Here is a 25,681-nt window from a genome sequence, read left to right on the forward strand (position 1 = left end):
GGGCCCAGAGCCACTTCCTGCCATTCTTCAAGGCCCACAGGGTCACTCAGGGGAGCAGAAGACATCTGCTGTTTCTTCCCCTGCTGGAGATAGAGTCCCCATCCAGCTAAAAGTCTCCCGGCCTCAGTTCCCTCTTCCTGGAAGGAGAGCTGAGCAAGGCTGTGCCCTCCACGGCTCCGCTGAGAGGCCTGAGCAGAGGATTGATGCTTAGAGAAGGTGGGGAGGGCATGTGTCCCACAGGGACCCCGGTGAGGTCGATGGTGGTGGAGATGCTGAGGCACAGCTCCTTCAGTCCCCCACCCACCCGCCCTGTGCCGGCCTGCACGGGGCAGGGCCTCGCGGGAGAGCTCCTGGCTGACAAGGGAGGCCTAGGGAGCCCTGGGCTGGAGCAGGAGATGGGTGGCGAGACAGCACAGGGAGGACAACTTTATATGAAGGAGATATATTTATTCATTCAACAAACACTCCCTGCACCTCTGGGCTGAGCCCTGAGCCGACCCACTTCAAGCTTCTGCTTCTGCTTTTCTCTCCCTCCCTCTCCCTCCCTCTCCTCCTCCTGTCTCTTTTTTTAAACTCTCAGCCCTTTCTAGTACACAAGTATGACAAGTCCAAGAGCTGCCATAACAAATTGCCATAACTGGGTGGCTTAAAACAACAAGAGTTCATTCCCTCATAGTTCTAGAAGCTGCAAGTCTGAAATCAAGGTGTCGGCAGGGCCGTGCTCTCTCTGAAGGCTCTAGGAGAGAACTCTTGCTTGTCTTTCTCTTAGCTGCTGGCATTGCTGGCAATGCTCGGTGCTCCTTGGCCTGTCCACATATCGCTCCGATCTGCCTCTGCAGTCACATGGCATTCATTCTCCCTGTGTGTGTCTCTGTGTCTTTTCTCTTCTTATTAGGGAAGCCAGTCATATTGGATTAGGGTCCACCTGAATCCATGATGACCTCATCTTAACCCGATTCCATCTGGAAAGATAACTATTTCCAAATACGATCACATTCATAGGTACCAGGGGTTAGGATGTCAACATATCTTGTAGGGGGACGCCATTCAACCCACAGCACTCATTATAGGAAAAAATATAGAAAATACAGAAGAGTAATAAATAAATGAATAAAATCATTTAAAATCTGCTTCATGCAGAGATAACCACTCCAACATCTTGGGATGCTCTTCCCTCTATCAAAAATATGTTATTGTTTTTGCAAAGATTCAGTTATCCTGTGTGCACCACTGGCATCTGTTTATTTCACCTGATGTTATATAGTGCCTTTTCTAATTGCTGTTTTTCACGCCCTGGATTAGATCTTCCCTATTACATCTGGGAATCCACTACCTACGTCTCCTTCTGGATGCAGAAGTTAATAATGATATGGTCATAGCTGTAGCTTTTGGGGCCATTACAATGGCAGGATCAAGTCCATGCATATCTCATGTAAATGTAAATCTCATGACCACCCCATAAGGGCAATATTTTTGGTCCCATTCTACACGTAAGGAAATAGATACAGAGAGGTTAAGTACCTTGCCCCAGGTCACACAGCCAATAATCAGTACACTGGGATTTGCACCCAGGCCCATCTAGTATTAGCAGATTAATACTTGAAGCTGCTTTCTTTAATGGAGATGCCTCTGAGATATTATTACGTCAGGATGCTATTAACATTCACCTCACAGGTCTTGATGGCCGTGCATGAGGGAGAATTTGCCAGGTGAAAAAGCAGGTGGAGGATACGGTAGCTGCAAGGGCACAAAAGCACTGACCAGCTCACCCTGGGAGGCAGAACTTGCTGTCTGCTTATAGTGTATGGTGAGAGGTGGGGAGTGGCTGGGCAAGGTCAGCTAGGGCTGTGTCCTGTGAGAAGTCTGGGCATTATCCAGAGAGCAGTAGGGAGTCCCTGAAAATGTGTCAGCAGGGAGAGAGCTGATTCTGGAGAGTACACTCTGGCTGCAGCATGGAGGATGGCTGGGAAAAGCTGGCTGGGGCAGAGAGACAAGGGAGAAATGGGGCAGGCTGACCAGTTGTACAAGGAGAAATGGGGGTGGGGAAAGCAGTCAGGCCTGGAGGCTCAACAGCTGCTCCCTCAGTCTTTGGGGAAAGCTGAAGTGTGAGCCATGCCTTGAGTGGGTCCAGCTCAGCCCCAGCTGACAGCTGCCCAGGGAGCATCTACTGCCATCTTTTCTTTTTCTTGGCAGGGTACCTCCCAGGTAGCATCAGGCAAAGCCTCAGCCTCGCTGGTGGGAAGCCTGGCTCCGCGCCAAGGAAGGCACAGAGATAAGTGGAGTGATGGAGGTACCGAAAACACAGGATTAAACACTTAGGAGCTGACATAAAGCCACCCTTCTGAAGCCAGGAGATGGGGATCAGGCCCCGCCTCCTGCTCGGGAAGTTTGGGCAGCTGGGAACGGAGGAAACAACCCCTCCTCGGGGGTGGTGAAGGCAGGCCCACCCTAGTCTTTTATAGAGGCTGCTGCCCAGGATCTGCCGCTCTTCTCTTTGCATTCCCTTCATCTGCCCCCCGCCGTGTAGTGGATTTAGCCTGTACTTCCAAGTTCTAAGCAGTGCCCTACCCTGCCTCAAACAGCTGTCCTCGTCCACCCCTCAGGTCTAGGGATGCACCCACATGCCAGTGATACAGTTCACCCTCAGGAGGAGGGACTCAGGCCCTGGAAATGTGGGCAGAGAATTCTGGGGTCCTGGGTGTCTGGAGTGAGGTCGTAAGGGGAGACACGGGCTCTGGGTTTTTGGCTTGTGCTGCTGAGTGGACAGCGCCACTCTTGGGTATGGGAACCCGGGAGAAAAGAAGTAGCGGAGATGGTGAGGGTGAGCTTGGTTTAGACAGCCTGCCTTGAGGGGACTTGTGGACACAGGAGACTCTGGGGCAGAGTCAGAGGCGGGGGCTTCCCCAGGCCAGGCTTAGCTTACAGACCCTGAGGTGGACCCCCAGCTGCTGACAGCCACCGCCCCGAGAGACAAAGGGTTCGTTCCAAACTCCTGGGCTGGGTGGGGTCCTCCCCTCTCAGGCTGCCAGCTGTAGTCACAGGGCTTGAAGGAGGGTCAGCTGTGCCTCCTCTGGTCCTTCCCCTTGCCTGACCGCCCTGTGGAAGGTCTCTGGGGGGGGAGGGGCCTTCCAGGAAGAGGGAAAAACAGGATGTCTTAGTCAGCTTCAAGGTCGGGGCAGTTTTCTAAGGAGCATGTGGAGGTGGAAGAGGAGGCAAAGGCGTCCAAAGATTAAGCCTGGACAGGCCAGAGCATGAACTCTGCAATAGGGCCTTGAAGGGAGCCACTGTTGATTGACTGACTGATTGTAGTAAAATACACATAACATAAAAATTGCCATTGAGCCATTTTAAAGTGTACAATTCAGTGACAGTAAGAATATGCACAATGTTGTGCAACCATCACCACTATCTAGAACTTGCCATCACCTCAAACAGAAACCCTCTACGCTACCACTGATGGAGGACCTACTATGTGGTTTACACTCATTAGCTCAGCTAATCCTCCCCATAGCTTTGAGAGGAACCCACTTTACAGATGAGGAGGGTGAGGCTCAGGAAAGGACAGCAACTTGCCCAAAGCTACACAGGCTGTAAGTGCCCAAGGCAGGATCTGAGTCTAGGCTTATGTAGCTCCAGAGCCCACCATGTCTGAGGGGGCCATTGGAGGCTGTCGAGACTGGAGGGGACGGGTGGGCCAGCTAGCCCAGCTGCCAAGGCTGTTCCCTGGGGGGTGCAGCTGCATCGATTCGTATACCAGCCCCAGAAGATGGTGAGGAGGAGCTCTGGTCTGCTGGGGAACCGTCTAGATAAACCAAGGCATCCAGACTGGGGGGGGGCAGGGCTCAGCTGGGGAGCAGAGGCAGTATGGCCTATACCAGGGCTTTTGATCTATTGAGGGTAACCCCAGTTAGGGGCTGGTAATAGGGACAGATCCTGTCCCCAGGGGAGGGTGCTGGCCACAGCTGAGCAGAGGGCCAGAGTCCCAACTGAGCGGGAACCACTGACCAAGGTTGTACAGTGGAGAGCAGGTTGAAGGCTTGGGGATACAGGTGGGGAGCAGGCCAATGTCAGAGAGGTCCTGCATACCAGGCAAGGGGCTGTTGACAGCTGCTGGGAGTGCCAGGAAGAAGCAAGGCTTGACTCTAGATCCCAAACCATCCTAGGCAAGGGTCTGAGTCCAGGGCAGCAAGTGCTGTGGCCCTCAAGTCTGTGTCTCCAGTAGACCCTAAAATTCAGGTTCAAGACTTTGTTTTGGTGCAAAGGCCTGGAACATGCTTGTCCAGCAGAAAAGCAGAAAAGTGTTCACCGTCCCTCTCTCATTTTCTCTTTTCTCTACGTGTGTAAAAATGGGATTTTAGTTTACATCCAGTTTTCGCCACCCGTCTTTTTTTTCTACTTAAAAATGTCATGGAAATCTTTCCAAGTCGTTTTATAAACCATCCTTCTGAAAGGCCACACAGCATTCCATTGTGCGGCCGCCTCTTAGTTTATCTAACCCAGCGATTCTCATTTAACGGTGTCTGGGGACGTTTTAGGTTGTCACAACTTGGAGGGAGTGGGGTGTTACTGGCAACTACTGGATAGAGGTCCAGGGTGTTGCTAAGCGTCCTACAAGACACAGGACGGCGTCCCCACTCCCAATAACAAAGAATTATCTGGCGCCAAATGTCAATGGTGCCAAGGTCTGAGAAACCTTGGCCTAATCAATCCCTACGAACTGGCATTTAGGCCATATCCAGTGGTGGTGTTGTCACAGTGTTGCCATCAACAGCTTTTTGGCACACAGTTGATGCTCATTATTCAAAGATTCCATATTTTTGAATTTGCCTACTTACTAAAATTTATTTGCAGTCTCAAAATCAATACTTGTGGCACTTTCATGGTCATTGGCAGACATGCACAGAGCGGCAAAAAATGTGAGTCACCCCACACGGACATCCCCAGCTGAGGGGAGGTCAGCTTTCTTGTTTCAGCTCTTTCTGCGATCTATTTAGTGCCACGTTTTCCACATTTTTGTGCTTTTTTTGGTGATTCTGCTTTTTGACATGACCCCCCCAACCTAGCACTGAAGTGCTGTCCAGTGATGATAAGCTCAAGAGGGCTGGGATGTGCCTTATGGAGAAAACACGTGTGTTAGACAAGCTTCCCTCAGGCATGAGTTATAGTGCCACTGGCCGTGGGTTCAGTGTTAATTAATTAACAATATATATTAAATAAGGTGTCTTTAAACAGAAACACACATAAAACAAGGTAATGTACTGATCAGTTGATCAAATGTTGTGACCAGAGGCTCGCAGGCCCCTCACCCTGTATTTCTCCTAGAAGCAATGTTTTCAGCATTTGCTAATTCAGTGTTCGGGTGACTTCTTAGAACAGGACTACTGCAAATCATGAGAATCTACCGTATACCATGACTGCTTTGTATATATATATATCCTTGAAGTGTGATGGCTTGTTCAGAGGGTGTGGTCCTTGGAGTCTTTTTTTTTTTCCATCTCTATTGAGACATAATTGACAAATAAAAATTGTATATATTTAAGGTGTACAACTCAATGTCTTGATATACATACATTGTGAAAAAAATCGCCACTATCAAGCTAATTAACATATCCATCACCTCGTGTAGTTAACTTTTTTGTGTGGTGAGAACACTTGAGATCTAGTCTCTTGGCAAATTTCAAGTATACAGTATTGTTTACTAGAGTCACCATGCTGTACATAAGATCTCCAGAACTTATCCATCTTGCATATTTGAAACTTTGTACCCCTTGACCAAACTTCTCTCCATTTCCCCCTTGCCCTCCCCACCCCAGCCCTGGCAACCATCATTCCAATCTCAGCTTCTATGAGTTGGACTATTTTAGATTCCACATATAAGTGAGATCAGACAGTATTTGCCCTTCTGTGTCAGGCTTATTTCACTTAGCGTTACATCCTTCAGGTCCATTCATGTTGCTGCAAATGGCAAGGTTTCCTCTTTTTAAAGGCTGAATAATATTCCATTGTGTAAATATATACCACATTTTCTTTATCGATTCATCCATCGATGGACATTTAGGCTGTTTCCATATGTTGGCTATCATGAATAAAGCTGCAATGAATATGGAAGTATAAATATCTCTTTGAGATACTGATTTCATATCCTTCAGATATATACCCAGAAGTGGAATTGCAGAATCATAAGGTTTTTCCATTTTTAATTTTTTTAAGGAACTTCCATACTTTTATTCATAATGACTGTACCACTTTACATTTCCACCAACAGTACCTGAGGATTATCTTTTCTCCACATCCTCTCCAACAATTGTTATCTTTTGTCCTTTTGATAATAGCCATTCTAACAGGATACAATAATCAAAACAGTATAGTAATGGCATAAAAACAGATACATTAGTCTTAATAGAACAGAATAGAAATAAATCTATGCATCTATGGTCAACTGACTTTTGACAAGGGTAGTAGCAAAAACATACAACAGGGAAAGCATAGCCTCTTCAATAAATGGTGTTGGAAAAACTGGATATCCACATGTAGAAGAATGAAATTGGACCCTTAACTCACAGCATATACAAAAATCAACTCAAAGTGGATTAAATAATTAAACATAAGAAATGAAACCATAAAAATACTAGAAAACCGAGGGAAAAGCTTCTTGACATTGGTCTGGGCAATGATTTTTTAGATATCACACCTAAAGCATGGGCACTAGAAACCATCAACAGACTGAAAAGGCAACCTATAGAATGAGATAAAATATTTGCAAATCATGTATCTGATAGGGGGTTAATATCTAAAATATGTAAGGAACTCATACAACTCAATAAGAAAAAAACCAAAGAACCTGATTAAAAAATGGGCAAAGGACCTGGATAGACATTTTTCTAAAGAAGACATACAAATGGGCCAACAGGTGTATGAAAGGGTGCTCAACATCACTAATCATCAGGGAAATACAAATCAAAATCACAATGAGATATTGCCTTATACCTCTTAGGATGGCCATTATCAAAAAGACAAGAGATAACAGGTTTGGTGAGGGTGTGGTGAAAAGGGGACCCTTATACACTGTTGGTGGGAACGTTAGTTGGTGCAGCCACTATGGAAAATAGTATGAAGGTTCTTCAAAAGATAAAAAATAGAACTACCATATGATCCAGCCATCCCATAGCTGGGTATACATCCAAAGAAAACTAAATTAGGATCTTGAAGAGATATCTGCACTCTCATGTTCATTGCAGCATCATTGACAACAGCCAAGATGAGGCTAGGAAACGTAGACTGAAGGCAGAATCTCAGAATAATACCATTTTAGGTCCACCTCCTACCCTTTGTTATGAACATTATTTTGCAGCCTATGGAGGGGCTCTGGAGTCAAATGGATCTCAAATTTATTCCTAGCTCAGCTACCTCCTAGTTGTGTGATGTTGGGTAAGTCACTTTACCTCTCTGAGCTTTTCCTCCCCCCACGCTGCCTCAGGGTCTTTTCAAGGCCAGAAGGCTTGGTGGAGCAGTAGGTCCTTGTAGCCACTGTCTCAAAAAAGAAAGAAAGAAAAATATATATCCTGTACTGGGAGAAATAAGTTAGAGGATGTCATCCAGACTCTGATATTTACTATCTCGGGGTCTCAGTTTCCCCATCTGTAAATGAGGATCTTAGATGCATGTGGATCAAAAATGTGAATTCCAAACTGCTTTCTATTGCTTTATCTTAAATTTCCAGTTAGACGGATCACTTTGATTGGATTCATTCAGTTCAATTCAGTTTATTTCATCTTGATACAGATCAACAGCCATGACCTGAGCCCCTTTAATATGCCAGGCACAGGCTGAGTCAGCGGCTTCAGGAAGAGGCAGAAAATGTGTGATTCCTGCCCTCACAGTACCCACAGCTAGACCAAGAAATATGAGTAGGCTCTTAATTTCTGGGGCCCAGGAGGCATTTATTGAGCCTTGGGTCCAGGAAGGTTTCCTGGAGCAAGAGAGGTCTGGACCCGAGGGTAAGTAGGAGTCAGATACCCCAGGAAGGGCAAAGCCTTGGCAGTGAGATGAAACATGGCATAGTGTCAGGAGTGAATTGAGGCTGGTGGCAGCTTGAGGTGGGGGACAGCCACAGAGGTCTGCAGGGCCTGATCAAGGAGGGCTTTGCAAAGATGCTAAAGAACCTGGGCTTCCTTCTGAGCAGGGAGAACGATTTTGATCTGAGGATTGACAAAGTCAGGTTTGCATCTTACCAAGAGCACTCTGGTTGTAGAGAAGATGCCAAGGATGGAGACCAGTGAGGAGGGGGATGGAGAGAGGAGGTGACCCTCTTTGGACCAGGCCTGTGCTGGGCCCAGCCCAAGGATGAAATAGACCAAGATCCCTGCCCTCAGCCTCTGCACTAGTGTGGGAGAAAGGCAATGATGAACGGAGAAGGTCTTCAAGGTCCATCAGGTGTGGAAGGCGCTGTGGAGGAAAGAGAGTAGAGGCAGGGCTGGGGGTGGGAGAAGGGCTGCCTATCTGGGGGAGGGGTGGCAAGTCTACATGGAGTGACCAGGGAAGATCGCACTGGCCAGGAAGCTTGGGAAAAACCTGTCTCTTCATCCTTGATTCTCTCATCCACTCATCCAAGTGTGCAGCGGTATCCAGGGAGGGGCAGCCAAGGGGGCCACTGCAGAGCTGACTGGGGACCCACTGGGGGTGTCTGTCCTCTCATGGTGAGTCTAGGGAGAAGCAGGGGACCAGGCCGCAGGTAGAGTAGGGAACCTCCAAAGCTGGCAGCACCCCTCACCAGCTGGATTTTAGGAATAACAGAAACTATGGAAAAAAGAAAAAAAAAAAAAGCAGGACAGCTGTTATTTTACCTTGGGTTTTTTTTTTTTTTTTTTCTATTTATAAATCAGGTCTTCTTTTCAACTTTATTTCAAAGGCCCATGGTGCATCATTCCCCAGTGCCCCCAGCCCCGGCTCGCCGTCCTGTCCCCTCCCCATGCATGGCCTGGCTGGCCTCTTGCTTTCACCATTTTTAGAATGGCTGAGTGCAAGCCTGTCTCCTGCAGTGAGCAGGCTGGAACACAAGAGCATGAGCACAGTTGCCAAGAAAATGTCCTTGGCCTAGATTCAAACCCCTGTTCCACCTCTGGCCCACTGTGTGTCCATGGGGAGGCCACTTCACTCTCTAGGCCTCTGTTTTCCTCTCTGTAAAATGGGTACAAGAGTCCTTATACCTTCTGGGAGTCCGTGGGCTGGTCACTTACCCTCTCTGAACCTTTCTGAACCTCCAGTCAGACCATAAGCCCAGCAGGGTCTCTGTCTCAAGAGTTCTGGGAGAGGTAAATGAGGCCATGAAACTATAGCAGAGGGTCTGTGATAGAGGTGGCAAGGAAAAATGTTTTCAATGCATCTGCCAAGGAGATAAGGGTGATCATCAGAATAAGGAGGCTATGGGATAGGAAAGCAAGATGCTGGGGGACTTAGTTCAAGCCTTGCTTTTTACAGATAAGGAAAAGGAGGCCCAGAGAAGTTGTGTGACTTGCCCTAAGGTCACATAGCATTTCAGGGGCAGAGCCTGGGCTAGAACTGGGCAGGGAGCCCTCTCTCTGTGCCACTGAGACGATACTAGCCAGAGGCTAGGAGGTCTCCTCCAAACACCCTCCCAGGGGCCTGGGAAGAACCTGCTCAGGACCCCTCCCCTGCCCTGGAGGTGTTCTTTGCAGGAAATAGTCCAACTGCCCATCAATAGGGGAGTGATTAAATAGGATACATCTTATAGAGGAATACTGTGTGAGTATTGAAAAGGTTGAAATGGGTCCATGACACCACCAAGATATATGAAGTTAAAAAAAAGAAGCCAGGTTGCTAATCAAAACCACAGTGAGATCCCACTTCATAACCACCAGGATGGCTAGAATCAAAGAGACAGATAATAACAAGTGTTGATGTTGAAGTGGAGAAATTGGAGCCCTCATACATTGCTGGTGGGAGTGTACAATGATATAGCTGGGGTGGAAAACAATCTGGCAGTTCCTCAAATGGTTAAACAAAGAGATACCACATGACCCAGCAATTCCACTCTTAGGTGTATACCGAGGAGAAATATATCCAGACAAAAACTTGTACATGAACATTCATAGCAGCATTATTCATCATAGCCAAAAGGCAGAAAAAACCCAAATGTCCACCAGTGGAGGAATGGATGCATAAAATGTGGTCTATCCATGCAATGGAATATTAGTCAGCCATAAAAAGAGGTACTTATACGTGTGACAACATGGATGAACCTCGAAAACATTATGCTAAGTGAAAGAAACCAGTCACAAAAGACCACATACTGTATGATTCCATTTACATGAAATGTCCAGAATAGACAGAAAGTAGATTAGTGTTTGCCTAGGGGTGGGAGTATAGAGGGATTGGAGGGTGATGGCTAAGGAGTGGGGATTTCTTTCTGGAGTACACAGAATATTCTAAAACTGGTTATGGTGAAGGTTACACAACTGTGAATTTAGTAAAAGCCATTGAGTTGCACACTTTAAATGGGTGAATTTTATGGTAGGTGAATTCTATTTCAATAAAGCTCTTTGAAAAATCAGGTTGTAGAAAAGCAGTTATAGTATGATTCTACCTGTGTGAGAAAAAAAGACATACATGAGTATGCTTGTCTGGGTATTAAATCCTCTGGAAAGGTATCGCCAACACACTGTCTGCTAGGGCTGCTCTGAGGAGAGGCACTGGGGCTGCACACAGAGGGAGCTCTAGGTCTCAATATAAAGTACAGGGTGTAAAGTTTTCACCACTTGTGTTGCTTTCATGATGAAAACAAAGACCCACCCTGCATTTGGTCACCTTGGGCTGGCCCGGCCTTCCTTGGGAAGCCAGCCTTGGGGCTGTGAGGGCCGGTGTAGAGGCTCCTGAGGTTCCAAGAGGACAGGTCAAGAAGTCCTTCTCCCTGGGCCTGGAATCAATTTCCCATTAAAAACCTAGCAAAGCAACTATTTTTGGCCACCTGGCCTACCAGAGACAGGCCTGAGAGCCAGCTGGGGTGCTGCACCCAGGCTTCTGGATGGTCCCCCAGGGCCCAAATCAGAGTACCTCCCACCCCTGCTCCAAGAAGCTGCTTTACCCGAGGCCCATGGGATGGGATTTTAGGAGGCTCCTCTTACAAGCCCAGAAGCAAGATTGGTCAGTAGCCCAAGGGCAAGGTCCCAGAGCATGCAATTCTGGAGCCATACGTGGTGCCAAGTACTACGTTAGAGGTGCCAATCATGCTAGTCTCTCCCAACAGCCCAGTCCATCGGGGCTTGCCATCATCATCTTACAGGTGAGAAAACTGAGACTCAGAGAGGGGAGTGACCCACCAGAGATCCCACACCTGGAGCTAGGTCTGAAATTCAGGTCTGTGGCCTGACTCTACTATACCACATGCATCATTCAAGATACAAGTGAAAAAACCCCAATTCAAGCTGATGCAGAGAAGAGAAGAGATTTATTGATTCACATAGCTGGGAAATTAAGAGTGTATGAGCTTCGGGTGAGGCTTGATCAGGGCTCCGACTCCATTTTTCAGTTGTTCTCTCAGTTCTACCTTCCGTTGTGTGTCTGTAAGCTTCGTCCTTAAGCTGATTTCCCTCCTGGTAGCCAGATGGCTTCTAACATCTGCCAAAAAAGGAATCTTCATGCATCCTCAAGCAAATCCAAAAAGTCAGAAAGAGCATTCTGTCCCAGCATTTCCAAACAAGACTCTGGAGATTCACTGTGATTAGGTATGTTTGGCTCACTCTTCCCCCTAACCAATTACTGTTGCCAGGGGCCTTAAGGCAATAGGGTCCAACCCAAGTCTGGGATGAGTGTCAGCCTTCCATGGAAGGTAGACGATCTGGGGAGCTGGGCGGGTTGTTGAGTGAAAACTAGGATGGAGAGAGGGTAGAGGATGGTGTGTAAGAAATCATTAAGACCCCCACCCCACTCTTCTTGATGAACTACTCTAAGACAATTCTGAGCACACAGTACTGAATAAAATTGTATCTCAGTTTCTCCATCTGTAAAATGGGTGAGCAGTTAGACTATGTGTTCCCTATGGCCTTTGAATGTAGGATTATTATTTATTTTTAATCAGTCACACCCTGGCTTGGGACAGCACGTTGGTAACTGGATTTACTGATATTTGAATGTTTGCCTTTGTCACCCATGCCCTGGTCTGACCACCCACCCCACCTCACCCCTTCACCCCGATCCTCTCCAGGCTCTGCTTAGGATCCTCCTGAGAGACATCTTTGCCCCCGTATGACCCTGTCCAAGCCCCTTGGCCAGGCATCATGATCCTTGCAGCCCTGCCTCCTGCCTGCTGCTACAGCCACTGTTGCCAGAAGGAAAGAATGGTTTCCCCTGTCTAGGCTGGATCACGGGCTCCTCCCAGACTCCGAGTGGAGTCAACATCCCCAAATCACTCAGATCCCTAAATGGAAACAGGAGTTGCTGGGAGAGGGACCCAGGGAATGGTCACTGAGAGGCCAATGGTCAAATACCCACTCCTCCTGGCTGTGTGTCCTTGGGCAGACCCATTCCCTCTCTGAACTTCCATTTCTCTGTCTGTGAAATGGGGGGACTGATGACTCTCACCACATGACTAGTGATGATGACTAAACGTACAGTCTGTACTCACAAAACATTCCCTCCCAGAGCCCCTGGGCTGCTCCCCAACTTTCCTTACCTCCTCCCCATCCCTCTAGGCATCCCTCATCCTGGCGCCCCTCCTCCGCAGGCCAGGCTGCCCCCCCCCAGCCCCACCCCCACCCACTGCAAACCAGCCCAGCCTGCGCAGAGGGCCTTCTCCCAGCCTCGGCGACTCGAACCCATGAACTTTGAAGGAAACTCAGTCCTGTCTCCTGCCAGCATCTCGGAGAAGACATGGAAACAGAGGGGACCAGGGAGGCGGGCAGCAGCCGCGGGGCCCTGGCCCGTCTGGGTTTCCATGAACAGCTCACGGCTGCTCCCGAAAATAAATGCAATGTGTATCTTGTCAGCCTCGTGCTGCAGATGTTTAAGATAAACCCTCGTAAATCTCTGTCCAGGGCCCATTAGAAAAATGCTGAAAATCAGAGGAACGTGGCGATGGCCACAAGCTCACAATCCTCCTCCCATCTCTCTCTCTCTCTCTCTCTCTCATCTGTTTCTTACTCTGACTCTGATCCTCTCTTTCTCCATCTCTCTTTGAGTCTCTGTCACTCTCTGTGTTCTCTCTCTACTTCTGAGTGTCCCCTTCTCTGTCTGCCCCTCCCATTTCCTCCTTCCTCAGCTCACCCCCCTTATTAAGCTGTGAGAGAGGCCCCAGCACAGAGCACATATTTTAATGCGGCTCCACAGTCTTCCAGAGAAACAGATGCACCATCTACGACATTCTTCCTGCTCCCTAGAACAGCAATTAAACAGAGGACTGGGTGAGGGGGGAAGGAGAGGAGAAAAGAAAGACTCCTTGGTAGGGGGAGGGGGCGGCTCTTCTCAGCAAAGGCAGCTGAGGGTGCCGGGGCCCTTGTGTGACTGTCCAGTGCTGTGACATCTTTCTCCCCTGGACATCAACCTGGGGAGGGTGGCCAGGCTGACAGTGGCTCAGCGGTCAAAGCTTGACATTGGAGAGACAGTCAGGGGGACAGCAGGTGGGCCAGGGTCTCCCGGCCGAGTGATGCTGTAGGAGAGCACAGGATTCTGAGTCCCATGTTCAACTCTGGGCTCTGCTTCTTGGACCCACGTGCACTTGGGCAGCTTTAATCTATTCACTCATGCTTTGGTTCATTCCCTAACTCATGCATTCATTCAACAAGCATGTTTTGAGCCCCGAGCGGGTGCGAGGTCTATGGATCTGTGGCAGGACTATGGGTTAATAATTACAGAACAGCACGAGGGTATGTGGACAGGGTTGCCTGGGGATCCTGGCAGCTCTTCCAGAAATGAGACGTCTCAAGTCTGAAGGACAGGAAAGATCTGGCTGAATGGGGTGGGGTGAGGATGGCTGTCTGAAGGGACTGGAGTTGCCACGGAGAAGACTACAACTTACAAATGGGAAAACAGAGGGTGTCTGAGAGGACGAGGGCCTGCCAGGGTGGTAAAAGTCTCCAAGGAGACAGGAAAGCTGCCCAGGTCTCACCATAACCAGGGCTTAGCTTCAGATGCCAACTGGGGCAGGCAGAGGTAGTGGGTAGGTGAGGCAGGCCAGGCAGTGGGGACCAGCACAACACTCAAAGATCTGTGCCCATCAGAAGAGGCACCAATGGTTGCCACATAGGACTGGGGGCCCAGAGTTGCCCAATGGTCCAATTTTTCATGAGAAGATATGAAATATATGATCTGAGTCCTCCGAATCCAGAAAGAAGAGGGTGACACAGATGTCAGTGAGGGAGTCATTAGCCACTGGAATCTCTACCCTTCCCAGGAATCAATATGGAACTTGATTCCTCGTGTTGGCCAACCAAGGAGGCAGCTCCTGGACCACCAAAGTCTCCCCCTAGTTGCCGTCTCCTTCTTCCAGACACCCTCACTTCTCTCTATGGTCTTGAAACACAGGAAACATGCCCATTGGTCACTGACCTTTCCCACATGGAGTTGTTTTCAGTTTTATGGACACTTGAGAGAGTGGAGATCTCCTGGGTATCCTCTCTTGGGGCTAAGGCAGGGAGTTTCTTTGAGTTCCTCGCCTTTCTAACATTTTATCAGCTCATCCACTCAGCTTAGAATGCACTATCGTCTCACTAAGGAGAAAAAAGTAGACACATGCAAGCAGAAACTTCTCATACAAGACACCAGAGCTCTTACTGGAAAGATTAAAGGCAGTTTCCAAGGACACATAAATTAGAGCAAGCTACACACATAAATAGTAGAGCAAGTGAAGAAACAAATGACAAAGTTGGGACATAAATGAAACCACAACTAAAGCTCACTTACAAAAAGCACACATGAGGTTCTAGAAATTTGCTATGGTTGGGGAACAAGATTGATGCTGAGCTTCCTAGCAGCCAGTGTGAAAAGGGAAATTTGGTCAGTGACATAAATCACAATGATCATGCCATTTGAACAAACCAGTTACCCAGGAGAATTATAATAATAGCTAGCATCTATTAGGTGTTTACTACTTCTCACAAGGGAGGCACTATTTTTATCCTCACTAACAGGAAAAGAAAGATCCAAAACTTGTCCCCGGTCATACGCTTGGTGGAACAAACGTTGGAATACAGACCATCTAAATTCAGAGCCTCAGCTCTAATCCATCTCGTGGTTCTAAGGCAAGAATCTCTCCCAAGAATTCTCACAAGTGTGGATGGTGTGTAATGACCAACATTCTTGCAGTAGGCACAGGAGGAATTTCATGTTTTATCCCATCCCTCTACGCATTTACACTTTCCCGGCAACACACATTTCATGTCTGCAGCCCCAGTTCCCAAGGAGAGTCGCCATTCCCAAATGGCTGCCATCTGGCTGCCTCCAGGAAAGATTGGAGAATATCTGGAAAGGAAGGTGGACAATCTGTCTTTAAAGCAATTCTTGCTCAGTACTGTTTCTCTCACTGAGCTTTGGCTAAATATTGCCTCCCTCATTCAACACATTTATCTTGAGGCTGTACGCTGCCAGGCATAGACCTAAGCTCCAGTCCCACCGCTGTGAGCACAGCAATCAGGATCCCCATCCTCATAAACCTACAATCTTCCAGAAGAGACAAACTTTAAATGAGTAAAAACACAGAGAAAACACAACTTCACATGTTATGATAAGTCTGTGAATGAAGCATCATGAAGGGGGCATGATTTCTGCTGGGGTGGGGCAATGCAAGTGGCCTTGGAGGAAATACCATTTCATCTGGAAACGAAATGATGAAAAGAAACTGGCTAGGCCAGCAGGAGAGACAAAAGCCCTCCAGGCCAAGGAACAGCATGTGCAAAGGCCCTGAGTAGGGAAATAGCTGAGTGTGTTCCAGGGACTGTCAGCTGACTGTGTTGCTGGAATGTGGTGGATGAGGGGGAGGGTGGTAGCAGATGAAATCGGAGAGATGGGCAGGGTCATATCACGAAGGTCAGGGTAAAATTTGGTGTGGTTGTTTTTTAAAATTTGCTTGAAAGTAGACCCCCTGGCAAGTGCCTGGATTTCTGTGATACTGTGTTGTAGCTGAGAACAGACGTAAGCAATCAATTTGTTGGATGGATGGATGGATGGATGGATGGATGGATGGATGGATGGATTAAAGGCTGTGTCCTGAAAGACTCATGAAGACATCTGGGCAGGACAAATTGGCTGGGGGAGACAGGAGGTAAGAGCTCCATTAAGACACTTTTGTCCCCACCCAAGCAAAGGCAGAAAGGACCTTTTGGAGGAAGGTCCTTGAAGAAGCCTTTAGCTCTGCTCTGAGAAAAGTCATGTTTGGTCAAATGAAGGCACTGTGTTCAAAGAATCCAAAGGGGGTCCAGTCCATTCCAGAGAAGATTGGCTTTGGAACTGGACATGTGAGGTCTACGGTGACCTCTCTGATCAGAGCAGAGGGGCTAGAAGAAACATGGAGGATGGTAGTGGTACTACTTCACACTTGTATATACCCCTGTGGTTTACAAGGCACTCTGACAGTGTGATAAAATGATGATGATGATGATGATGATGATGATGATGATGATGATGATGATTGTTATTTGTTGCATATCTACCAGATGCCAGACCCTGTGCTAAGCACTTAAAATGCATTTGCTCATTTAATTCTCACTGTAATCTTGCATAGGCTGTGCTATTGCCACCTCACCCCCTACCCCCATTTTGCAGATAAGGGCACTGAGGCTCAGAGAGGTGACATAACTTGTCCAAGGCCACACAGCTGCCTCTCCAGAACACCTCCTTTATTTGTAAAGCACCTCAGATACTTCATACTGCCCACCTCCACCTTCCCCGAGCACAGCTCTTAGTTGGCACCATTATCCACAGCATGCTGAGTGGATGCTCCGGTATTTCCAGATGTATTTGCCTGAGACAAAGGTAGGAGGGGGGAAGGTGTAGGGGGCAGAGTGACTGGGACAAAATGAGACTGAGTAACACAGCAAGTAAGGTACCTTCTGGGCAAAGCTTTGAAGCTGTTTGGTGAGTGAATGGATCTCCTATTTGATCTCATCCATAAACAAAGCCGTGCAAGAAAAGCCATGTTCTCAAATTGCTTCCCGGACACTGATAATCCCCAGAGACTTCGTGAAATGTTCTGAAAGTTGCCCAAATAAAATTTCACTTGACTATAAGCTTGAAAAAAAGAGTTATTCACCAAAAACAATGCAAATGAAACTAGCAATGATCAGACAGGAGAGGTGAAAAGGCAGGATAACAGGCATGGTTGGAGGGGCAGGGTGAGATGCGCAAGGATCTCTCACACTAGGCTGAGGGAGCATACACTGATAATATCTTTCTGGAGGGCACTTTGGTATTGCTCATCCACAGCTTTGGGATCGAGCATATGCTTTGACAATCATTCACTTTGGGGAATTTATTCCTAGGAAAGAATTAGGAATATGCACCAAGGTGGTCCCAAAGGTCATCGGTGGGGCTCTGGTGTGCTGGAAGCTGCTTACACAGGGTTCCATGGACTGTGCTCCTTTGGGGTCTTCGGTAGCCTAAAATCAGCCACAGAGGAATGGGAATATTTACACCATGGAAATGGGCAAGCACTGTAAACCAGGGCTTTTTTCTCCCCGCAGACAGCCTAACATTTACCCATTTAACACACTGGGTGGTCAAGGTGATTTATAATTGGTAACAACTGAAATGCCCAACAATTGGAAGTTGGTTCCATAAATAAGTGCAGCCATCAAATAGAATAGTGCGTGGGAAGGAGTGTTGATTGATTGACATGGGAACACATTCCCAAAGGAGGCTGAGTGAAGAAGTATTTACAGAACAGTAGGTACATTCTGATATCAAACACACATATGTGTGCTCACACATGCACACACACACACCCTTCTATAACGACAGACTATATGGAAGTCTCTACAAGAAGATGTAGCATGAGTTATTTCTAGGGAGAGCAAAGAGGGGGGCTGGGCCGGGATGGAAGATGAACTTACTTTCTCACTATGAACTCTTTTCACCATAGAGATTTTATTAGGAGCATGCTTTCCTTAAACCTTTTTTAAAATACATTCATCAAAATGTAACTCTGCACCTTTCTAACTCCAGCACAGAAAAAAGACTGGACATATATATGCTAAAATGTTAGCAGGACTGTCTCTGAGACTATGGAGGACTTTTTTAAAGTTTTATTTATTTTTTGTGTTTCCTTTTCTTCATGCTTTTCTGAATTTTCTGCATACGAGTACAATATTCTATTTCAGAAAAATGGCAACCTGATTCGCATGTGAGGTCTTTTTTTGAGAGGAACAAGAGCGTGTTGCAAGAATGAGGATCATCAGTTCTAATGGGTCAATAGCATCCATTTGGAACAAAACAAGATTTTATGGTGATAACAGGAAAAATGGCTTCCCAGCTCTAGGGTCCCAAGGGGAAGCCGGCAAAACCGCTGAGTTCAAGTAAAGGCTGGCGCCACTTGACTCCTGCTGTGGGGTTTTCAGGGCAGGTTTGAGGTCAGGGAATTTAGTGACCAGCCTCCATCGCATGGGTTTTGGGAGGTGAGGGTGGGAGGGTAGATATTGGGGGAGGGTCAGGCTTAGGAAAGCCTAGGCCTCTCTTGGGAAGGAAATGAGATTTGCAAGCCTGGGGAGGTGAGTAGGCAGGGTGGCTTTGTGATCAAATATGCATTCATTCATTCATTCATTCCTTCAGTGAATTCTTTCACTCCTAGTTCCTAGGTACCTCCTCTGGGGCGGATCCAGGTTAGATACCTGACAAGCTGTTGTGTCTAAGCCTTGAATCATGATGAGAATATTTCCCATTTAACAGTTGATGATGCTCAGGGAGACGAGGACACTTGCCCAGGTATTTCTTTAGATGCAGGTTCTCTGATGCTGGAGGACATGGTTTCCTTCTAGACTTGAGGGACTCTTGCAGGATGGCCATGGCTAAGAGATAATCATCAGTCTTTGGAAATTCACTTTACCTTCCCTTCTCCATCCTCTCATCAGCAGCAAACCCACTGACCCTTCCATACACAGATGAATGAGGTGGCCCTTGCTCATCAGCCCCCCCCCCCCCACAGCCATGCAGGGCCCAGAAGGGGTCCTGCCCCATAGGTGAAGGCAAGGGTAGCCGTCACACAGGCCCTCCTGCTGCCCTCGCCTCTGCCTGCTACCTGTACTGGCACCCCATCCCAGCTGCAGAGGCCTGGCAAGCCCCACTCCTGACTCCCATACCACCAAGGTCCAGGGGATGGAGGGAACAGGCAGGACAGCTAACCTGGGCTCCAGAACCCGCGAAGGCCTTGTCCTGCCTCAGCTTGGCCTTCAGTCCCAGCCCACCCTGCAGCTGGTGATTGTGAATCCCAAAGCTTGAAGCACGAGGCTGGCCTCCTGCCCCCCTGCTACTCAGCCACCCCTGGTTCAGGCCAGCTCTCTGCCCAGAGGCAGTAGTTGGAGTAGAGGGAAGGGACTTCGAATCAGCCAAGCCTGGTGCGAATCCTGGCTCTAGCACTTACTAGCTGTGCAACCTGGGCAAGTCAATTAACCTCTCTGTTCCTCCCCTTGCCAAAGATCCTGGGCCCTGAAAAAGGCACTAGAGCATGGGGTTAATGATAGTCGTTAATCACAGCTAATGCAGGGACTGCTGCTTCTGACCACCATAGAGGAACAGAATCTGGATTGACCCTCCCACCTGAAACAAACAAAAGCGGGACATAATATAAACAATAACACTTTTCAAGACACTGGGCAGGAGGCAACAGTGATTCTGGAGTGTCAGGAAACAAGGGAGGACAGGCTCACTGGCTAGAGAGTTCCCAGACCATAGCATGGGGCAGAGGGAGGGGTGGAAAACAGGCAGATCTCGATGGTCTCTCCGAGTTGAAGAGATGGAATTGAGAGCCCAGGGAGTCCCAAGTGGCTAGAGTTTCCAGAAGAGAGTATTGGACGGGAGGGTGCTGCAGAGAGAGAGAGACATCCAGGGAAACTCAGCGGGCCTCCTTTGACCAGTGCACACAGCAAGTAAGCTATCTGAGCTGGGGAAAAAACTACCTGAAAGAATTAGATGGAGCAGTGCCTGGTACTTATACGGGGCCAGGAACAGTGCCCGTTCGCACCACCCAGACTGGCAAACCTCAGGATGCACGGACCATCACGCAGGATACATAGAAGGATCTTACCTTAGTAGCAGAGAACAATCAGCCCTAATGCCTAAGCACTGCTCTAGTCCAAACTAACAAATCTTAAAAGCAAGACTTGAAAGGATGAAACCATTTCTAAATAATTTAATTTCATCCTAGAACAAAATATGCAGTTCCCAACAAGGTAAAATTCACAATGTCTGGCATCTAATCACAAATGTCCAGGCAGGCAAAGAGGCAGGGAAATAACGACCCATAGTAAGGAGAAACATCCATCAACGAAAGCTGGCCCAGAACGGACATGAATGTTAGAACGAGCAGACAAGGACATTGAAACAGTTATTATAACTGCATTCCATATGTTGAAGAAGTTAAATAGAGACTTGGAAGATATAAAACAGACTTGCAGAGATGAAAACTACAAAGTCTGGGACATTACACTGGATGAGCTCCATGGCAAAAGATTAGTGAATATGGAGACACAGCAGTAGAGACTACCAAAAATGAAACACAAAAAGAGAATTTTTTTTTAAAGGATAGAGCATCCACTGGTGCTGTGGGACAATTTCAAGCTGCTTAATATATGTGTAATTAGGTGAGTAAAAGAAAAACTATTTGAAGAAATAATGGCCCCAAATTTCCCAACCAAGGAAATAATAGCTACTGCTTACAGGTGGTTTGCTATGTGCCAGGTGCCATTCTAAGTGCTTACACACATTAACTCATCTACTTCTTACAATGCCTATAAAAGCTCTATAATTCTTGATTTATCCCCACTTTAAAATCAAAAAACAGAGGCCCAGAGGGTTAGCCAGTGGTCCAACATCACACAGCTGATGAGTGGTTAAGCCCAGCCTGGGATCCAGGGACTTCACAGACTATTCAAATCTTGGCTCTGCCATTCGTGACTGTTTCTGACATCAGCAAACAGCATGCATCTATTATTTTTAATGGCTGCATAGTATTCCATTGTTAGAGTTTATTTCACAAATTCCTCATGGCTGAGCCATGGCCTCTAGTTTTTCCCATGATGAAGGATGCTTTCTAGAACATGCACAGAGCTGAGCGGTGGTGGCCCTTGCCTGATTATATTCCTCAGTTTCTCAAAGTGGGGCAACTGGGTCAAAAACAGGCACATTTTGAGGGCTTTTGCTGCATATTGTCAGCTTGTCTGCAGGTAGTTTACACAGCCCCCAGATCCCCACCACTGACTCCCTGTGCTGCCTTGGGTAAGTGACTTATCCTCTCTGAGCCTCAGTGTCCTCATCGATAAAAAGAGTATGATATCCCTCACCTCTCAGGGCTGTGGTGAGGATTAAATCAGACACCAGGTGCCAAGCGGCCGTCATGTTACACTGTGTGGCATGTAGTAGGTACTTCCTTTTTATGACATGAATGGCATAGCAGGATGGCGTTGGTGCTTCCTTAGAACTGACTCATGGGGGTGCCTTCCAGCTTTGAGGCCAGCTCCCATGAGTCTCCCTCAGAGAAACGAGGGCTGCTTTGAGCGTCTCCAGCTGGAACCTTCCCCCTCTTGATCCACCCGCTGACTCACGGTCTCTCCTAAGCTGTGGAAAAACAAACCCTAGCTTGTTTTCTTTGTGTGTGGGTCTCTCTCCGCTTTTCTATCAGCTTCTTTCAGGTAGAGGAGGTTTACGCTTTATAGGCGTAACACAAAATCCCCCCACTCCACACATACACAGACACACACACACACACAGACACACACACACACACACACACACACACACACACACACACACACACACACACTGTGTCTCCCCAACCCCACTGCATCCCCCCAGGGACCCATTATGACCAAAGAGCTATTTTTGTACAGAGACTTCTAGAGAGCACAGTTAATGCAAAGGGTGATGGTAACGGCAGAACCGTAGGCGCCATGGGTGCATGGGCTGTATCCCATACCCTGAGCTGCGAGAGCTGGCCCTGGTCCACTGGCCATTCCCATCATGCCTTCTTCACTGTTAATGCGATTGGACCCCAAACAAGAATTTCCTAACTCAAAGATCATTTCCCACTAAATCAAATTCACAAGGAAATGTCTTCCCTTCCCTTCCTCCTCCCAAGAACACAGCTTTTAAAAATATGGTGTTAATGGGATTTTTAAAACCTACTAGCTAATGTGAAGAGAGAAAGATCCTGGGAGAAACATGTTCTCCTGATGGATTAAATTACAAGCTTATTTGCAACAAGGAGGGGATGAATGTTTATTGAGCTCATACTGTGTGCCGGGCACAGAGTCAGCATCTGCCTCCAATTGCTCGCCTCTGACAATGCAGAAGGCAGCTGTGATGATCTCCCACGTGAGGGATCTGAGGCCCAGAGAGGCCAAGGGACTTGCCCAGGTCACACAGAAAGTTGTGTGCGGGCCAAGGAAGTGGGTCCAGGCCCCTCTGACTCAGATATGGGAAAGGAGTCCCCTCCTCTTGGGGCTGCAAGGGATTGAATGAGTCCTTTGTGGAAGCCACTGGCCTAGGGAATCAAGGTTGGTCTCTTCCCAGACTCCCCTCACCCATCTGGATCCCTCTGCACGACTCAGCTCTGTGCACATAGTAGGTCCTTCCTCCCTAATGATTTCTGTGCTCTGTCTGTCCTTTCCTTTGTTCATTCAGCCAGCATTCATTGAGTACATACTACATGCTGGCCCTGTGCCAGAAGCCAGGGATGCCGCACTGAACAGATGATTATGTTGCTGCCTATGTGAGCTCATAGTCTAGGGGGAGAAGCAATAACTAAACAACCTCATGAATAAATGCATACTTGTCCCCTTGAAAAGTTCCACAAAGGAAAAGTGTGTGTGTGATGGGGCAGGGGAGGGAGGTTGCTCAGAGCAAGAAGAGAGAGAGAAGGGGTAAAGGCAAGGCTTCCTTGAGGTCTGAGGGCTGTACCCAGGGGAAGAAGGAGGGGTGGGAAGCGTTCCAGGCAAAGGAAACAGAATGGATGAAGAACAGGTACCTGGAGGGAGAGATCCTATGGGCAGAACCAAGAGGGATGAGATAAAGTCAGATGAGCAGAGGTCAGGCCATGCAAAGGTCAACGGGCCATAGGGAAGAACTGGGCTTTGACGCCAAGATGGTAGGAAACCACTTAAGTGTTTTAAGCGGAAGTATGACATGATCAGATTTGTGGGGAAGAGACTCTAGGCCCTGGGGAGAAAAAAGGTTATTGCAGGTGAGAGCTTCAGTTTGCATGGGGCTATCTCTAAGCTTGGAAGTGCTGCCTTGGTCAGGCTAGCTGGGAAGGTAGAAGGCACTGGGGCAACAACCACACAGTACAGTCTTGAGGAAAATCAACCTCCTTCTCAAATGTCTCTCTGCTCTGTTTGCACTTCCTACTCATTGAGAGACTTAGTAGAAATGTCTGCCCCTCTACTTCTTTCTACTAGCATGTCCCTGACATAGTCCCCACCCCTAACCCTTACAGGCCACTTACACTCCAGGCGTGGTTACATATCTGTTTCCTTCTTTGAATCTTCCAACAAGTCTGTGAGGCAGGTTTTATTTGATACCCATTTTAAAGAGGTGGAAATTGAGGTTTGAAGCAGAAGAGAGGAGAATCAAAGTCCCCAGGTCATTGGCCTCTAAGAAATAGAATGAGAATAGAGGAGAGTTCTAGTGGGCAGATTCTTTCGGCCTTGTCATCAATTGTAAAATAAACTTGTGCTTCCTGGAAGAGCATGACGGAACCACATGCCCACCTGTCCACAGCCTGATGCCCTCTGGCACTGCTGAGTGTCCAGGCTGTGGGCTTTCCGAGGCAGGGACCTTCCTTATCCACCAGAATACACTCCATAAATGGCTGGAGAAAATACTGCAACGGCCTTCTCACAGGGGTACATGTCTCCACTCTCTCTGTCCTCCAATCCCTTTGCTACCTGCTCAAAATCCCCATTATCCTAGAGTAGCAGGCAAACTCTCAGGTCTAGGGCTCTCACCATCCAGGCTCGCACTCACCCCTCCAGCCTTGCGCTTTGGTAAGTGGTGTCTGAGGAGCCATAAGAACATGAAGCAAGGCTGTAAATAGGAGAGCTCAGGAGTAAGGTCCGGGCCCTTCGGTTTTTCTATAAACTATTGCTAGACCACGTACCAAGTGCCAGGAACATACACAGAAGCATTGTCAGTCCCGCACCTATTACCAGCGGCTTGCAACCGGACCTAGATTTCCACCATTGGCGTTGCTCCTTTGCATGAAGGTGTTATCTCCCGACAGCCCTTGTGAACACAGAGCAGTGAACACTCACACCTACACTGTACATCTTTACCTTGGCACCCCAAAAAGGCTGGGGTATCAGGGAGCTGGAGCTCTACCAGCAATACCAGAACTCTAAGGGATACATGGATAGGAGAGGTAAGTTTTTTTTTCTGTTTTTTTTTTTTTAATTGTAGTTGACATACAATATTATGTTAGTTTTAGGTGTACAACATAGTGATTTGATGTTCAAATACTTTACAAAATCATTACCACAATAAGTCTAGTAACCATCTGTCACCATATAAAGTTATTACAGTATTATTGACTACATTCTTTATGCTGAACGTTACATCCCCATGACTTATTTTTTATTTTATTTTATTTTTTTTATTGAAGTATAGTTGATTTAGGAGGGGTAAGTTTTGACTCCAGTAGGGATAAACAGGTAGGTCAGCCTGGGTGGGATGGTGTAATATACTAATAAACGTTTGGGGCAGGTATGTTTGTTATTGTATTGCTTTCCCACTTTACAACTAGAAGGGCCCTGATTGCTCAGTTCACAGGGGCAAACTCCCTGGGGGCCATCCTGCCAGTCAAGACGACCTTAGACTCTAAAGCTTAGAGCAGTGGTTTGCAAAGTCTCCCACAACAGAATCACAGGGCAGGACTCTAGAAGTGCAGATTCCGGAGCCTCACCCAGACCTAGCCAATCAGGAATTCTAAGGGGAGGGCCCAAGACTCTGCATTTCAGACACACTCCCCCTTCTGATTCTTATGTTCATTGAGGTGTGAGAGTCCATGACAAGGAGGAACAAAGCCCCTCAGGTGACCCTATCTATGTCACTGCTGACAGATAATGGGGAACCGGACTGTCACAGCCCTGGAAGAACTGATGAACCGCTTTCCAGGTCAAGCTGCCAACAGAGACTCATCCACAGAGCGCAGAGGCCAGGGAGGGCCAAAGAGGGGGTCATGTCTGGGCCAGGCAGCTCACCGGGCTGAAGTGGGGCGGATGACTGGGAAGGATGTTCCAGGCAGAAGGACCAGCAGAAAGGCTTGGTGGCTGGGCACACAGTGGAGAGGGTGGGGAACCAGACCAAGCAGTTTGGAGGACCTCCCCCGCCCACAACTGAGCATCGTTTGTCCTCTCTGAGCCTGCGCATCTTTGTTTGTGAGATGAGGATAATTCCAGGTTTCATCGATTCTACAAGGCATGTTTGTTCACATTTTTTGTGTGTCGGAAATCAAAACGCATCTTACGATGGA

General features: G+C 47.7%; 1 long non-coding RNA gene across 4 annotated transcripts in view; it reads right to left on the bottom strand.

The window, feature by feature from the left end:
* Window positions 1-342: 342 nt before the first annotated feature.
* The window catches only part of LOC309623742, a 45,798-nt gene continuing 20,459 nt past the window's right edge, over window positions 343-25,681 (bottom strand). For 2 of the 4 annotated variants that reach the window (XR_014241513.1, XR_014241516.1), the window contains 3 exons: window positions 8,232-11,634; window positions 7,443-7,527; window positions 343-1,060 (listed from right to left, as the gene is read on the bottom strand). This is a non-coding gene — a long non-coding RNA (uncharacterized lncRNA). The remainder of the gene's footprint in view (window positions 1,061-7,442; window positions 7,528-8,231; window positions 11,635-25,681) is intronic. The other 2 variants (XR_014241514.1, XR_014241515.1) reach the window with 2 other exon arrangements.

The sequence above is a fragment of the Balaenoptera borealis genome (genome assembly GCF_965194805.1).
Source record: "Balaenoptera borealis genome assembly, chromosome: 2".
Classification (NCBI taxonomy): Eukaryota; Metazoa; Chordata; class Mammalia; order Artiodactyla; family Balaenopteridae; genus Balaenoptera; species Balaenoptera borealis.